This window comes from Carlito syrichta, unplaced genomic scaffold, assembly GCF_000164805.1.
Source record: "Carlito syrichta isolate Samal-C Ts95f unplaced genomic scaffold, Tarsius_syrichta-2.0.1 Scaffold204863, whole genome shotgun sequence".
NCBI classification, from domain to species: domain Eukaryota; kingdom Metazoa; phylum Chordata; class Mammalia; order Primates; family Tarsiidae; genus Carlito; species Carlito syrichta.
Genome location: NW_007148959.1, coordinates 155560 through 173565, shown reverse-complemented (window position 1 = coordinate 173565; position 18006 = coordinate 155560).

Sequence of the window (18006 nt, the reverse complement as noted above, 5' to 3'; positions counted from 1 at the left end):
GCGCCGCATCGGGAGCGGGGGAGCCCCGGGGTGCGCGCAGGGTTGTGCGCACTTAGATCCCGGGCGACGCCGCCTTCGGCGGTCCTGGGGGGTGCCGGGGAGGGGTGACAGGGACCTTCCTGCCGCAAACTCGGACCTTGTGGAACAGGTGGCTGATTGCGCCGCGCGCTCGAACCCCGGGCGGGCAACGCGGAGGCTCCTCCAGGCGTCTCGTTCTCCCCCCACCCCCACCCCGCCCCGGTCTCGGCACGCGTCCTGCCCGGATCTGGGACCAGACTTCTTGCCGCGGTTCGACCCCAGAAGGGATGAAAAAGCCGGGGAGGTGGGGACTCCGGGGGACCTCGCATCGGGAAAGGCTTCCGCCTTGGCTGCGCGCCTGGAGGGGCTGGTTTGCATTCCCGAAACGTGGCCGTCTCTGGTCCCCAGAGTCCCTTCCTAGTCAGTTTGGGAGAATGCGGCGCTCACTGTCCCACGGGCAGCAGCCCCAGCTGCGGTCAAGCTCGTGATCGCCGCTCGGGGTTTGCAGGTCTACCTTGTGGTCCAGAGCCTCCCCAAAAGGTGTTCCGTGGAGGAAACCATGAACTTGGCTAAAACTAGCATCCTTCCTCCCTGTCCCCCGCATCACCTCCGAGAGACCCCGCGCGCAGCTCTGGGATCTCTGGACTGCAGACAGCGACGACCTCTGGCAGGGGACTGGGGACTGAGCTCGGCTTGTTGGGGACTGAGGGGAGACGTTAGAGAGACGATTTGAACTTGGAGTTCGAGTACGCAGTTTTCCCAGAAAAGCTTTCCGGACAGGGACCGCTGATTGCGGATAGGGACCGGCGGGGAAAAAGTAACCCGAGCGCGCGGCCGCTGTCTTTTTAGCTAAGAATGACCTCGGGTCACACAGCACCGGCCGACTCTACTCATGCTTCCGTCGGGCATTTTCCCCTCGGAGTTCCTCGGGCGTCTGTCATTGTGGACTCGGCTCATCGCAATCCGTGGAAAGGAAGCTGGAGGTTTTCTGGCAACGCACAATACACGATGCAGGTGGAAGGAAAAGTTTCCCAAGTTGAGGTTACGGCGTGGCAGGTTCTCTGGTTGCTGGATGCTGGTGGAGGAAAGCCTCTTGGCGCTGGCATTGCGCGCGGTCTGGAGATGCGACCACGGATGGTTTGGGAGCACTGGGGTGCTCTGGCTGGGCGAGGGGGACTCGAGCCCCGTGGGAGTGACTGACAGCCCGAGCGCGGGGTTGCAGCGCGCGGTGATTGATTCCCGCGACCCTCGAGGCCGGAGGGATTCACGGAAAGGCGTGGGCGGTACCTTGACCTTCTCCTAGCTAGACGTTTTCCTACTAGGCTCAGAAAACCTTGAGTGCGCTGGTAGATTTGTTGACGAATCTGATGGAGTAGCTTACCTTATTAGTTTATTCATTTTACTTTTTGAACTGCAAAACTGGGATCGACCCTAATAAGCCATGTGTTGTAGCTTTTTTCGCCCTAAGGAGCTCCGGATGTTTTCCTTTCTCTCAGTATTATCGTTTCGACCCGCTACTCTGGAGGCGTGTTGTCCTGGTCCACTCCAGAGTGAGAAAGCCCGCAGGTCAGGGACCGGCTGAGCAGCGCCGCCCCGATCCCACCCAGGAATCGGGATCCCAGCCGAAAGGATCACAGACTCCCCGAGAAGACCTGGGAAGACATACTGCCTCCTTCCCCTAGTTCTGAGAGTGACCAAGCTAATGCAAGCCCCATTCTTCCCCCTGGAGTTTGCGCCAGTGAATACATCAGTTTGTTGTCAGAGCTACTTGCAGTAAGTTGTCAGAAAAATTATATAAAATTGGCAGACTGCCTCATGAAATTTTTTTTTTGCACCCCATATAAGGTGTTTTCAGAATCTAAAATATAATGTTCAGAAAAATGGGTGTGTTGGTAAGGAAGAAAGGGATGAGGGTTCTTGAGATGAAAGCAGTATGTGCGTTTTGGGGTGCATTTGGGTGCTCTCCTCTCAAAGCTCTAGTCAGTTTCCAGGTGTTGTTTCTTTTGGGTTTTCTTCTCTTTTTTTCCCTCCAGCTTTAGAGGCTTCAAAATATTTTCTGTAAAACCCTAAGGTGGTACTTCCTTGAGCCAGGAACAGGGATGGGCAGGGACCTAATTTTTGACATAATAATCTTCTCTATCACTCTCCCTTTCTCTCTGTATAATCTCTCCCTCTCTCTCTCTCTCTCACACACACACTATATATATATATTTTTTTTTTCTCCAGCACACATAACAGAAACTTGGAAGTATGTGTGCTATGTCGACAATCCAGCGAGGGTAAACCTCTACATTTATTCACTTGTGTTTTCAAAAGGAGAAAGAGAAACCGTATGCGGTCATTAGTTCTCTCAAGGTTGGTTATGGTAGGAAGTCAGCATGGCTCTTTGACAAGCTATTCTTAACACGGAGTACTGCTTCCAAGTCAAAATGCAAGCCAGAACCTCCGAGGGCTGGCCCCAGAGCCAAGAAGGGAGAGAGGGCAGCAGGCCCCTGGGTGGTCTTCCTCTTTATCCCTCTCTCGCTCCTCTCTGGATTCCTGTCCTTCATTCCTTACACCATCGTTGTTATCCTCTGGCATTCCATGGCCCCGTTTACTTAAAAATTTCTTCACTGAGATATCTGAGATGCCCTGAAACTTTCGAAAGCCTTTTTCCAAACACTCAAGAAGGACAGAAGGAGGGAGGGGGATAAGGATAGACAAACTACCCACCCATGGGGTATCATGCTGGCCACCAGGGGGAGGGAGTGGCTCAATAGAAGCCCAAACCTCACCATCACACATTATATCTATGTAGCAAACCCATACATGTACCCTTTGACTCTAACATTTCAAAAATTAATTAATTTTTTTTAAAAAAGATGAAAGAGAAAGACAGATAGCTAAGAGAGGCACAAACCCTATGATCCTATGGCCTCTGCCCTGAGTCTGTCCCATCTGATCCCAGCTCCCCTCAGGCAGAGGACCCTCCACCCATTACTCAAGCATTCTGTGCAGACTTGTTGGTCCCGCAGTGATCAAGACCAGGTTACCAGAGAGCTAGATTCCCAGTCTGCCATCCAGTTAGGGATCCTATTTGTGTCCTGGGTCTGGCAGATACCTCTTCTTCAGGTAACCAGCATCTAGAACGTTCTTAACCTTTAAGGAAGACCCTGCCCTACATAGATCTTGAAATACGTCAGCTCAGCTGGGCTGGGTGGCTCAGCCTGTAATCCCCCACTTTGGAGGCTGAGGTGAGTGGATTGCCTGAGCCCACGGGTTCGAGACCCTCCTGGGCAACTTGGCGAGACTTCATCTCTACAGTAATCAAAAAAAAATTAGCCGGGCGTGGTAGTGCGCATCTGTAGTTCCAGCTACTTGGAGGGCTGAGGCGGAAGGATTGCCGGAGCCCAGCAGGTGGAGGCTGCGGTGGCCGGGAGCAGCCACTGCACTCCAGTCTGGGTGACAGAGTGAGACTCCAACTCAAGAAAAGGAAAGAAAAGAAATACGTCAGCTCAGTAACCTTATCACAAATATATTAAAATAAATAAAAATTACACACACATTCACAGAAACAGCAAGGTTGCTTGTGGTTTGGTGGGGGGGAGTTGGGGAGTTGCTTACAAGACTTTGCCTGATGTACTCCTGTTCCCTTGAAATCTGTGGTCGCAGTCAAAGATGTGATGCTTCCTCCACATGAAAACTCACCTGCAAAGGTAGATGGACATTCTCCATTATTATCTGATGCACTCACAGAGGCAATGTTTCTAGCTGGTAAATGTGTAGCTTCTGCAGCTAGATTGACTAGGTACAAAATTAAGCTTTACTACTTACTAATTGTGTGATTTAAGGCAAGCAGTTCAACCATGCTGCATTTTCTCATCTACAATATTTGGAGAATAAAATCTTGTAGGGCTCTTGAAAATGTCAAATGGCTGACTCTACCTATAGGTATCCAGTGCCTGAGACATAGTAAATATTCAGCAAGTGTTATCTGTTGTTCTCACTATTATTCTTATTAAGGAAGTAAACGGTGTTCTGCACTGATTAGGTCATCCTCTCCAAAGGCAGGGTTCATATGTTTGCACTTGGACTATGTAAATCAAAGCTTTCAACTCATATTCCAGGGCAATGCCAGCTGTTCCAGCAAATCCAATGTACAAATTAAGAAAATATTCAGCTGAGCCCACTAAATGCCTAATTTGAAAAGGTTAGTAATGTGCCAACTCAGATTTAGCAAAAGAGTCCAAAACATGCTCAGTAACAAATAGAAGTAAAGTCTCACTAAGGACTTTATTTCTTCCACAGAGACTTTTGCAAACTGGTGTATTTCAAAAACTCAACTCAGCTAAACCTTAAAGGTCAGGTCCCCAGAGCCTCAATCTGGAGATAATGCAGATCAACCACTTGGGAAAAGACAGGGCATTTTATCAGAATGCTCCAGAATGGTGCTTTTAGAACCCAGAATCATCCATAATTTCCAGATCTCTAATTTAACTTTAGCATTGGCCCTGGTCTAATGGTGCATGTGTTTTTATGAGGAAAATATTGACCAAGAATTAATACTGTGTAAACAGCCTTTCTTTTTGTTGTTGTTTTATGTTTTATTTATTTTTATTTTAACGATGTGGGGTATAATTCAGGGATAGGTATACAATGGTCATTGTACAGGTAAAGTTTGGTTCTCATTTTGGTCCCCACTTCACCTGGTTTGAGATCAGGTACCCTTATTGATGAAGTGTGCCCTCCTCTCCTGGCGGTTTCCCATTACTGCAAATCCCTTTCTTGTAGTATGATGATAATTGTTCAGGGTCCGCTTATGAGTGAAATCATGTGGTACTCAGTTCTTTGTTTCTGTGATAGAACGCTGAGTATTACAGACTCTAAATCCATTCAAGTTGCTGCAAAGTTCATAATTTTGTCCTTCTTTATGGTTGCATAACATTCTATCATGTATATGTACCAGAGTTTTTAATCCAGTCCACTTTCGATGGGCAGCATGGTTGGTTCCATGGTTTTGCTATTGTGAGTATTGCAAGCAGCCTTTTTAAGCAATAATTTCCCCTCAGGGGATATAGCTCTGACTGGAAACAATGGAAGGAAACATTTTAAAAGTGTTTTCGAAAAGGACTGGTTGTCTTAACACCTGATGAGGAAATCCTACATTAGCAATTACAACAGTTTGTTTTTTGTTTTGTGTTTTTTTGTTTTGTTTTGAAATATCTCAATTGACCACATTAGTTTAGAAATCAAATGTATTTGCCTTGCCCATAAGATATCAAATGACACAGTTGCTCAGAAAAATTAATGCTTCATGTGGAAGGTGGCGGCAGTTCCAAAAAGTAGGCAGTGTCTACTTCCCCCGATGATCACTCCCTACCTAGAAGTGCACGGTTAACAGTGCACTCCTAGTGAATGTGCCAGTAGGGTAACCATAAACAAGACAGATTTGAGTGTGTGGTGCATGACATTGATTCTTTTAGTTACAGCTTAAATGTTTTGAACGATGAGGATTGATATAACATCAGATTTTCTGGGCAACCCCTTAGGGTCCCCTCCCACTGTGGGAGCTTTTTTGTCCTCTCAATAAATCCTGCTTTCTCAACAACAACAATAACAGCAACAACAACAAACATCAGATTTTCTGACGTGTGGAAATTTCAGTGTTCATCGTAATCCTTTACACCAGCAAAACCCATTTCTTTCACCTGTTTTAGCACTATTTATAAATCTTGAGACCCTTGTCATTTTGTAAGTAATAGGAATCATTAAAATGAAACAATTATAGAATTCTTTTCATCGCTGCATGTCATTGGTGCAGCATGGTATCATGTCGATTGAAAATACACTGTCTTAATTTTCCTTTGGCTAGTATTGTCAGAATTAGCAAATTAAAAACACATTCACCAGTCAAATTTGAATTCAAATTAAACAGTGAATTCTCTGGATGTCCCATACAATATCTGAAACACACATAAACCAAAGCTTTCTTTGTTGTTTGTCTTAAATTCAAATTCAACATCTTCCTGTATTTTATGGAGCAAGCTTACCTTTGACCTTTCATCTGAGATTCTTTTATGCAATGGTTTTGATTTAGGAACCGCTTTATTTCAAATGCTCATCAGGCTTTCATTGCTCTGCACCATCTCATTAGAAATAATCTGTTCATGGGAAGACATGGAGATTTAATAACAGCCCTCTTGGTTAGCAACTCCATGGATTAGGATTTAGAGGCAGCGGCCACTTCAGTGAAATATTTTGAATCTGATCATATATCTCTTAAACTGTGTGTTTCTGAACAATTGGTGGGATTTCTATCACCTCCCTGAGCTACTTTAACTAACTCTCTTTGACCCTTTTATTCAACCGTATATTTTTTAATGGCAGTGATAATCTTGTATAGGAGTTGGGACTCAAAGCCTTCTAGACTTTAGCTGGCAGCTGATTAAAAAAGAAAGTTATGATTAAAACTGAAAGCTTTGAATTTCGGTGCTTTCCTTTATGCCAGGATCTTCAGAAATCTCACAAATATTAATTATATAAGACTTGCATAATTCCTGCTGGATAAGTCTATTGATATCACTTGAAAGCTGTGGCTATATAGAGCCTGAAGGAACATATTAGACAGAATTTTAAGGCAGATGTAAAAAAAAAAATAAATCCTTTAATCAATTGGACTGTGGTGGAAACTTACACCTTTTATACCTAAGGCAAAATCTGTGAATAGCTAACTGTTAAGTGGGGAAAAGTTATGGGAAATTACTAGTTATGATATTTAGAAAACATGTCCATTCAATACAAAGTAAGGGGAGTGGTGGAATACAACTTTGATTATAATATCTTCCACTTACCTTCCAAATTCTGAAACCTGACTTTCTTTTCCATGAGCAAGAAAATAAGGACATGAGAACTTTGGTGCAGGGGTTGAATCTGAAAGAAATTGGATGAGAGAGGGTTTTGTTTATTTGGGTTTTTTGGCCATGGTTATAAACTTCCCACAGGTTAGAACACATCGTATTTTTTGGCATGGAGTTAATAAAATATGTTACCTTTTACATTGTGATATCCTTACCAACTTTGGTAGTCCACAAGCATAACCTGATTGCTAACAGAGTTTATTCACCCACCACTATACTCATAATGGATAGTTACCAGTGCTGTCTGCCCCTTGAAGGTGTTTTTAGTTTTATTGGAAATGCTTTTGTGATCTGTCTTCATTTGTTCAAGCTGCTATAACAAAATACTATGAACTGGCTGGCTTATAAACAACAAACATGTGTTCCTTGCTGTTCTAGAGATTGAGGAGTCCAAGATCAAGGAACTGTCAGGTTCTGTCTGTGTCTAGTGAGGGGTGTCTTTCTGGATTATAGACAGGGCCTTTGAGCTGTGTCCTCTTGTGGTGGGAGAGGCATGGCAGCTCTCCAAGTCCTTTTTATAAGGACACTAATTCTATATGAGGACTTTACACTCGGGACCTAATCACTTCCTAAAGGCCCCAGTATCTAATACCATCATCACCTTAGGGATTAGGATTTTAATATATGAGTTTGAGGGGAATTAAGACATTTAGACCATAGTGCAATCTCACAGATATACAGTAGGCACATACCATTATACTAGTGTTGAATATTTATTTGATTGTTAAACACTCCACACTATATGGCTCTTGCTTTGTACTGTAATTTGGATTCTTCAGAAAGAACAGGAACAACAATTTTGAGGATTAAAGGGTGCTCTCTTTATCTGTGATGTAAGTTACAATGCACTGCCTACATGTGTTTAGGGAAACATTTAAGACCTCAGTCATTACATTAACTATTGAGTCATATTAGGAGAAGATTTCTGTTTATCAAGCATTGGGGAGTGTTTGTTGCCTTGTGTTAATCAGGGGTTCCTAAAACTCTGGTGGACAGAATACCTTTCTCTTCATCTGGGAAAGAGGCAGTTTATTGGTGGATCATGCACTCTGCTGGTCACAAGAATTCTTGCTGTGAATGAACTCTGCTACATAAGAGGCAACATCAAGACATGTCCTGTCATCACCTTCAACTAATGAGGGACCTTGGATGTTTTATCTTAAAATTACAATGTTGATGGAGATGACATTCAAGAGGACAATCTGAAATTCTCCTTTTTGAAGAACTGTTCAGGTGGAAGAAAGAATTACCAATTTTTGAGGGTAAATAATGATCCATCATCATTTTCATTCTAGAAATTATTGGTGGGAAAAGAAGTGTGAAATCACATCACATGCAGAAACTGGGTAAGAAATGGACAGTAGGAAGGGACAGTGGCTATTTCAGAATTGCTGCGTGGGCTACATAGAAGAAGCTGGGGGCAAGTGTTGCATGAGACCATAAAATATCAGATGACTGAATGAGAGGAGAATGATCATGAAAATCATTTCGGAGTACTAAGGCCCAAATCACCACTAGATGCTGCTGCTGCTGGAAATAAAAAAACCATCAGGTTTCATTTTTAGGAGGATAAGGGATACCTCCTTAAATGTATATGAATAACAAAACCATTTTAGTACACCTTTTTAGTCCTGTGAATGGCTGCAAATTGAACCTTTCAGATGAAACAACATGTTAGTTCCTGTGGCAGGTAATCAAGGCACCCTTGGCATTGTGAATGAGATGGAGAATGAGAAAATCCCCTGCAATGTCAGTATGAACCCACTTGCATGGTTTGGTTCAGATAAGGAGTGCTCAGCAGCCTGGGGTTGCTCCCTCCCAGGCAGAATTTCTAGAGCTGCACTTTTAAAATCTTCCAGTTGTGAGTAAGACCCCCCCTTTAAGTGCTTACATACAGAGAAACACAGTCCTGATATTTATCAGACAAGGATGGGATTTGTGTTATTTTATATGAGAAGCAACACACTGTGGAACAGGCTTTGGAAACAGCCTACTAGCATGGGAGGCCACTCCATAGCCTCAGTGCCTCCCATGTAGGTTTGTGATAACATAGAGTGCCAGAATTCTCCTTTGGAGCCTGGAAGTCTCCTTTTTGGAAAGCTGTTTGGGTAAGTCTGAGCAAAAGAAAGAACTGACAAGTTTTGAGGGTAAAAAATGACCAGTCATCATTTACATTCTAGAAAACATTGGTGGAAAAGGAAGTGTGAAATCACATTACATGTGGAAACTGGGTAAGAAATGGAAATTTATTTAATTACTTAAAATTAGATCAATTGATTTTTTTAAATAATTAATTAAATTTTTAAAAATTACATTAATTAAAATATTTTCTCTCATTCAACCTGTATCTGTCAAGCATGCATACCAAAAGATAAAGAATGTATTTTATTTTAGTTTATTTACCTATCTGCCTCCCACTACTAGATTGTAAGATCCATGAGAACAAGAAAATTGTATCCCCAGCATGTAGAACAGAACACACATAATATGTGCTTAATAGATGTTTGCTTGCTTAATTTTTAATTGAGAATTATGTGTTGTAAACACTGTCCAAGGCTATGGAGGTACAGTAGTGGACAAAATAGACAAAACTCTACCTTCAGGGAAGTTGCATCATTTGAGGAGGATGAATTTCAACTTAGTCAAAAGAAAGCCAGTGGCTGAGTTTCTAATAGGCCTCTCAAATTCAACGTGTCCGAAATGGAGCTACCAGTCATCCTCATGAAAGATTCTACCTGAAGCCTTTCCCATTTCATGTTTGGAAATTCCAACTCAGACTGAAAGCCATGAGTTCTCCTAGCGTCCTGTTTTTCTCCCAACACCCCTCATCAACCCTTCAAAAAAATCTATCTGCTCCACCCTTAAAATATATCCACAATCCAACTGCTTTTTTGCCACCTCAGTGGCCTCTGCCTTGGTCCGAGCACCTCCCTGGGAGCACTGCCACAGCTTCCTATGGAATCCAGGCACCTCCTCCTCCTCCTCCCAAGGGTGGCTTCCTGCATGCAACTGTGGATCCACTGGAACTGAATCTGAGGATGCCACTGCCCTATTCAAAGTCCTGCGATGGCTGCCCTTTGCACTCAGAGTAAAAGCCAACGTTTTAAATGTGATCATCAAGACCTTCATGAGTTAGTGCATCATTTGTTCTTGAACCTGACCTTCTACATTCTGCTTTGCTCACTCTACACCAGCCACATGGACTTCCTTACAGCATGCAGTGATTGGTCCTTTGTTGAAAATATACCTTCTCCAGATATTCACATGACTTATCTCCTCAAAAACCTTTGCTCAAATGTCACCTTCTTAATGAGACTTGCCTTGGCCCACATCTTAAAAGTGCAGTCCGTTCCAACTACCAGCACCATCTTCCCAGTGCCCCTTATCTGACTTTGCCTCTTCTCTTTCTTTAATGTCTATCTCCTTCCATCCATACCCCTAGCCCTCACTAAAGCACAGCCCCAAGAGGACAGAGATTTTTGTCTGTTTTGTTTGCTGTGATATCCCACTGTGCAAGAATATTGTGTGGCATATGAGACATTCAAGATCTATTTGTTGAATTGGATAATTAAAATATGTGTTTGAGGGATGGAAAAATGAAGATGTAATTCAAATTTTGCCTTACATGACCCAAAAGTGAGACATTGGCAAACTTGCTTACTATCAGGTGCTTATGTCTAGAGTTTCCAAATAGCTTTTTAAAAAAAATGAGTCAGGCCTTTAGTCTTCTTTGAGGATTACAAAAGCTAAACTGCAAAAATCAGCTATTTTTGAGCTATGCACATACAACATTCTTCTTAAGAAAATGTAAGTCTTTCTTTTTTTGCCATGGGTATGATTTAAAAATAGCTGAAACTTCATAAGCTCTCTGGCCAATTAAGAAAATGTCAGCTTTAAGTTCAGCTAGGATCAAGATACAGCCACTATTTGAGCATTTTTGAAAATTTTCTGAATAACTAAAAATAGCCTCATGATGGAAAGTGGTTTCAGTCTAAGGGAAGTACAACTGGTGGCCACCCAGTAAAATTTGAGAAATTTAAGTAAATTCACATGCTGAGTGTTGAAGGTATAAGTTAGTCACTAATAAGCCCCAAAACAAAGTGGGAATTGCCATAGAGACTCTGTGTTCTACTTTCTTTGGTGATTCTAAAATACGAATTATATTTTAGCCTGAGCAGTAGATAGAAGGATGCTGAAGTCTTGACTCAAGTCAAACCTGTACTCTGGGTGAGGCGGGAGGGGGAAGCACTTGTTATCCACCCAGCAGGGCTGATGTCTCTTGACGTGGCTGGTATTAAAGTCCCCTAGATCTGTGTATCCCCCAGGTTCATCATGAAGCAGATACTCATGGTACATTCTGGATTCCTTGGAATAGGGACATTTAATTATTTAGTGGCTGCCAAAAAGAACATGAGCTTTAAGAAATAGCATGCTTGCCTTGAAGCCTTAAGGACAATGGTAAAATATAAGCTTATATTAACTTGAAGAGCAACCTGTAAACACACCAAAGATGGGAAAAGATAACTTCATACGAAAAACGTTGACCTTGCTTGTTCCCTGAGTTGCTTTTGTCCACTCTTGAGGAAAGCTGGCTCTTGGCCCTCTCAAAGCCGAGCAAGCTTGACAGTAAACAGTGACAGAGGAAAGCAGCCCTGACAGTGTGAACAATGTCTGATGTTGTGGGCGTGGCACTGGGGGACAGGTGACATTCCCACCTCTCCTCTCATGGGGAATGCTCCTGAGTAAAATGAAGAGCAGGGCCTGATTTCTCACTGGAAGGAAAGGAGCACACAGCAGCAGAAGTCTTTTGCTGCCTCGGACCTCAAAGGCAGGTGCAGCTGTGGCGCCAGTGAGCGTGGCTGCATCCCTGAGTATAGAGTTTCAGATTGGAGGATTGACAGAAAAGGAGAGTAGGGTTTTTGAGATTCAGAAATTTACAGCCAAGTTTTTGGTTAAAAAAAATTAAATGTCATAAGTGACAATGTCTCTTGTTTTATAACAGTTTTTAAAAGCTGCATTGAAGTATCTTTTGTTTATTGTGGTGGAAGCTATGGACATACACAGAAATAAATAAAAATGCACTAATCACCTAATCAGATCTGATTCAAAATCTTTGTTAGTTTGTTTGTTTTGGTCAATAACTGTGTTTAATAAAAATAAATTGGAAATAACATGAATGTGCAATAGTCAAGTGCTGACCAGGTAAACCGACAAACATTTATACTGGACAATACAAAGCAACTGCATTAAAGGATGAAATTGTCCATTACAATTGACATGCAAAAATGGTTACAATATGTCGGACAATATATTGTAATTTTATATTTCACAGGATATTGAAAAAACAGGCCACAGAATAAAATGTGCATTGTAATGAAGCATTTGACACATTATATGTATGTGTGTGCCTGTGGAAAAAGGGTTGGAAGGATACAATGTTATCTCTGACAATTGATCAAGGAGTCAGTTTCTCTCTCTCTCTCTCTCTCTCTCTCTCTCTCTCTCTCTCTCACCCCCTCTCTCCACCCACACCCCCCCTGCTCGCTTGCTCTCTTATATTGCCAGAATTTTTATAAAATCGTTTGTATTTCCTTCACAACTAAAAAGTAAAAATGTTATGAATATGTTTAATCCCTCTTTAGCAATAATTAATGTGGCTGTAGTGACAAGATAACTATTTCAATCCTTAAAATCTTGATTCAAAAACTGTTCTGATGCAACACCCAACAGTAAGATCTCAGAGAAGAAAATAACCTCAAAAAGGTTTATAGGGCATTACTGATGTAATGGACTAGGAAGGTTCTGGGAAGGAATTGACTTAAAGTAATATTACATTTTCTGAAACCAGAATGCTGCATAAATCATTGATCAGGATAACCATCTTGGATAATATTTTAAAGAGCTCTGAGCCTACTGATCAGTATTTAAGGTACTTTGTTACTTTTAAAAATCTCTCTGTCACTTGTGGGAACAATTTCCTAAAACATTATTCCTAGCTTTTCTAAAATGAAAATTGTCAATTTCTTATTTTTCAAATAAGAAAAATAGCTCTCAGAAGAATATACCATTTATTTTTCTTTTTGCAACATCAAAATTGGTATATCATCTTTTCAATAAAATAATCAATAAAATGTCGTTAAGGCAAATGCTGGAAGACCCATTATTAATACTCTATGGCATTATTAGAGGAAATTGCAGGTGTGACTGGGAAGAAGGCTTGAGCAGATAAGACTGGAAGAAACTTTGACAGGAAGTAGGCCAATCCTTCACATTATAGATAAAACCAGATGTGTCACGGGGGAGGTGTTTTTTAAAATTTTTAGTTTTACTGGATATCACATGTTGGGCTACATTCATTTTATCTGAAATTTCATCTAATACCCCCAACACCCTAAGAAGTAAGCAGTACTATTCCCATTTTGCAGTTCTGGTTACCAAGGTTCAGAAGTTAAGGGATGAGCTGTAGACACACGGTTGATAAGTAGCAGAGGTGACCTTTGAAACCAGATCTCTAATGCTTTACCCTCTGCCTTGAAATACCAAATCAGTTGCTAAAGCCTTTTGTGTAAATTTAGTCTCTAGAATTTCTTCTGACTCTGATTCTTCTTACGATCTCTCATCAGCAATTTGTAAATGGTCACACTTTTTCTTCCCATAATTTCTCACCAGTCTTTTGGGACCCATTTAGGCCAGGTCAAATTGCCTGTTCTCTTCCAAGGTAGGCAAATAGTCTTCCAGGTATTCAGATTGTGGTTTCTAAATTTCACTTCTACTAAAAGCAATAAAGGCTCCTTGTAGAAGTGGCTAATTTCAGGTCTGGGTTAGAAAATGCATAAGTTGAGTCTGGAACAACTTGTTAGACCAGGTTGCTAAGATGTTCTCAAAGACTACTAGAATCCTTTCAAAAGGACTCAGAACCACTTAATGGGGCTCCCACTGGCAAGGTGGGACCATTTGACCATTAAAGTCATGAATTCCTAATACCATGAACAAAACAATTATAATACCAAACTTCATTGGAGGGTGTTAATAAACCAACACATTATTTTGAAAAAATAATAGATAACTATGCAAAATCAAGTTTTTAAATTAATTTATTTTTTATTATTCCTTTATTTTGTGACGTGTACCATTGAATGACCAAGTATTAGATGATGGGATGGTTGATTATCTCAATAGAAGTATTCCAGCTAATTAATGAAGAAGACATGGTAGAAATAGAATACCACCATATTGCATGAGCTACTGAGTTAGTGGATCAGACACTGATCACCATTAACTGCCAAGATCATGAAGTGTGACAAAACCAGATGCTATGTCTCCTGATGGAAGACCACACCATCCCTTGTGAAAACAATCTTTCAAATTGAAAGCAACCTATATCTGATCAATCCCCTACGTGCAGCAGTCAAATTACCGGAAATACAGAGGACCAAGGAAGATGTCCAGTAACACTGTGGGAAGGAAATCAGCAAACTCCAGACTATGGAAAACTCTACAGGACAGACAACCTGCTTTCTTTAATAAACAAGTTGCAAGGAAAAAAGAGAGAGACTGAGAAAGATAGACTGGGAAAGGAGACAAGTACAGACTGAGAAGAGATTTAGACATAGCAGCCAGTCACAGTGATGGATCTTATTTGGATCCTGAATCAAACCAAAACTGTAAAAATAAATGATGACATTTATGAGGCAAGTGTGAATTTGAACATTGACTAGGCATTTGATTATATTAAAGTATCATTAATATTTTAAATATGCTAATGATATAGCCCTTAGGTTTTCAACAGCCCTTTAGAGATACATACCATTATATTTATAGGAGAAATTAGGCCAGGTGTGGTGGTTCAAACCTGTAATCCCAACCCTTTGGGAGACCCAGGCGAGAAGATTGCCTGAGTCCAGGGATTAGAGGCCAGCCTGGGCAATTTGGCGAGACTTCGTCTCTACAATAAATCAAAAAATTAGCCAGGTGTGTTGGCACACTCCTGTAGTTCCAGCTACTTGGAAGCCTGAGGTGGAAGGATCGCCTGAGCCCAGCAGGGCGAGGCTGCAGTAGCTGTGAGCGTGTCCCTGCACTCTAGCCTGGGCAACAGAGTGAGACTCCAGCTCAAAAAAAAAAAAAAAAAGATGAAGAAGAAATTATATGATGCTTAGGATTTACTTCAAACTGACATTCGAGTAGGAAAATAGGTAGGAATATTATAGGAAAGAAATGATTGTGAGTTAATAATTGTTGAAACTGAGTGACAAGAAATGAAGGTTCAGTATACTCTTATCTCCTACTTTGTAGATGATTAATTTTTTTCCATTATAAAATGTTTTAAAGAAAGTCCTCCAGAACTCCTTGCTACATATAAAAATAAGTCCATACTCTTCAGCAAGTGGCTTACTATCTGCATTAGAGACAGAACAAAAGAAGAAAGTGCAGGTAACCATGGTGGGAAAGGCCAAAGATACAAATATATCATTCTTCTTCAGTAAGTCTTCCCCAAAAAAGGAACACCTGCCACACGCCTTCGGGCCTCTCTGCCCTTGCTCATTCATTTCCTCATTTGAGAATGCCATTCTTCTGCATTCTCTGCCAACCAAGATTTGCAAGCTCCAATATGCACTTGAGTTGTTTGCACACATTACCTCTGTGAGTCTTTCAGCCTCTGGGAAGCAGGGATCATGTCTGAGAGTCAGACCCCTCCCTCCTATGTATGAGCACAGTGGGTACTCAGTGCCGGCTGGATTGAACTGAAGAAGGTCTCACAGCTAGTTAGTGGCTGAACTTAGACTGAAAATCTCCTATAAATGTTAAGTCCTTTGACTTCAAGAGTTCCAAAGCCCCTTCAAGCTTGTTCATCAGCATTCCTCTCCTTGAGAGTTAAGATTTAAAGGCTTTATGGCCTCTGAATGAAGTAACACATTAACTTGAAGCAGCTGAAAGCTATTATCTATAACCATGCACTGGCATGTAAAAAGCACAGAGCCCTCAAGGGAGTGGTCTTTGGGACAGACACATTCTAATGGAGGACAGTGGCCTGAGACCTGGGACACCGCCTGGATCCTGAAAGGCACCATGAATACACTGAACACCGAAAGGCCCCCAAAGCACAGAAGGGAGAGATGGGAGCTGCAGGAGTCCCAGAGAGCCTGTTTCAAGTGGTTACATATCAGCAAATGACATTTGACCTTGAGAACTTTTTGGTGGTTTTAGCAGGGCAATGCCACTAATCTACACCCTTGACCGAAGAACGGTCCTCCTCTGGTACCGATGGCCGTCCTCTTTGACTGAGTGTGCAGCTTTGAGAGGGACCTACATAGAGCACTGGGGGAGGAAGGGGACACTGGCCTAGTCAGCCAGATCAACCGAATCAACCCTGGGGGTCAGTAAGGTGACAGATGTGGCAGCCAGATTGCCCTCACATCCAGCACATTTGGGAAGGAAATTTAGAAAGGAATTATAATCACTTTCCATACAAGCTTGCTAAATGTGCACAACTACCCTTTTACCTGCACATCTTTATGAAATAAAATTTCACTCTAGACAAGTGAATGCATTTGGGATTATTTTTTCAAAGATCCACAGTTAACTATCCACTGCTAACCACTGGAGAGATTTCCATTAGAAGGAGATATCCACACGTATCCTCTGAAAATTGCATCTATTTGTTTGGTTTTGTACTCAGTAAGAAATGGGCAGTTATATTTCTGTAGAGGTAGAATTTCTTATTTTAACACTGAAATTCACAGTTTAACCTTTGAAATGTGTTGTCAGAACAGTCTACCTGAGACCGATAAACATGAGTACATGATGGCAAGCATGTCCCATGGAAATAAAGGGTGGCATCAAATAGAGGGACTTCCCTGTGGCTGGCCTCTCTCTCCAATTCAACATATTCTGCTTCTTCAAAGAAAAAGTAGTGACAAAGAAGGAAGTTTTGTTTTTCTCTATTGTTTTTTATGTCACCAAAAGGATATTTTTCTTCCTTGGAACTTGGGGCTCTAGAAATCCTTCCCAATGTCATCAATCAAAACTAGAGGAATTTAGAAGGAATTATGCCCTCCTGGGTAAAAAGGGAACATATTTTCTTGTCTTCTCAGTTACCTAGAAGCAGAGGTTACCAGTAAATGTGTTGTCCTCAAACACTACTCCCTGCAAACTGCTGGTAGCTGCCTGCCCTTTTGAAACATGCCAACATGCCAAGTTTGGAGTAAATGTAGCTTAGTTATTGTCTGAATTTCGTAGAGCTGCCATAACAAATTACCACAAACTTGGATGGTTTGAGCAATAGAAAAGTATTCTGTCACAGTTCTGGGAGCTAGAAGTGCGATATCAAGGTTTTGGCAGAACCATGCTTCCTCCGAAGTTCTAGGGGAGGATACTTCCTTCTTCCAGCTTCTGATAGCTCAGGCATTCCCTGGCTTGTGGCAGCGTCACTTTAATCCCTGCTTCTGACTCACATGGCCTTCTCCCCTCTGAGTTAGTCTAGGTCCAGATTTCCCTCTTATAAGGACAATAGCCATCCAGTCACCTTGAATTAGGGCTCACCCTCATCTTAACCAGATCCTATCTGCAAAGGCCTTTCCTAACAAGGTCACATTTGCAGGTACTGGGGCTAAGGTTTCAACATTTCTTTTTGGGGGACACTGTTCAGCCCATTGGAGTTACATCAGTTTTACACCAAAACCATATTCATGAAAGACCCTCCCCCACAAATAAAATAAGGTATTAACTTAATCAATTATAAATCCCTTTTATTCAAGTTTGCATTAACTATCACCTCCGGTATTTTTTTTTAATGTGTTTACTTATGTCTCTGTGTATTACTCTTGGTGGTAGAAGGCTGGTTGAGACTGCTTAAATCAGGTGTTTTTCAATCTGAGCATTTGGAGTGGGACATTTCTTCAACACATGGAGACAGCATCCCTGGTCCCTAACCATTAATTACCAGCAGCATCCTGCAGGCATTGTGACGAGCAAGAAGAAGGGAAATCAGGAAAAAGAAAAAGAAAGGAAGGAAAGGAAGGAGGCATGCAATGCTTTCACACACTTCCAACCCATCAGACGCTTTGAAAACCAACAGTCTAAATTAATGGGATGC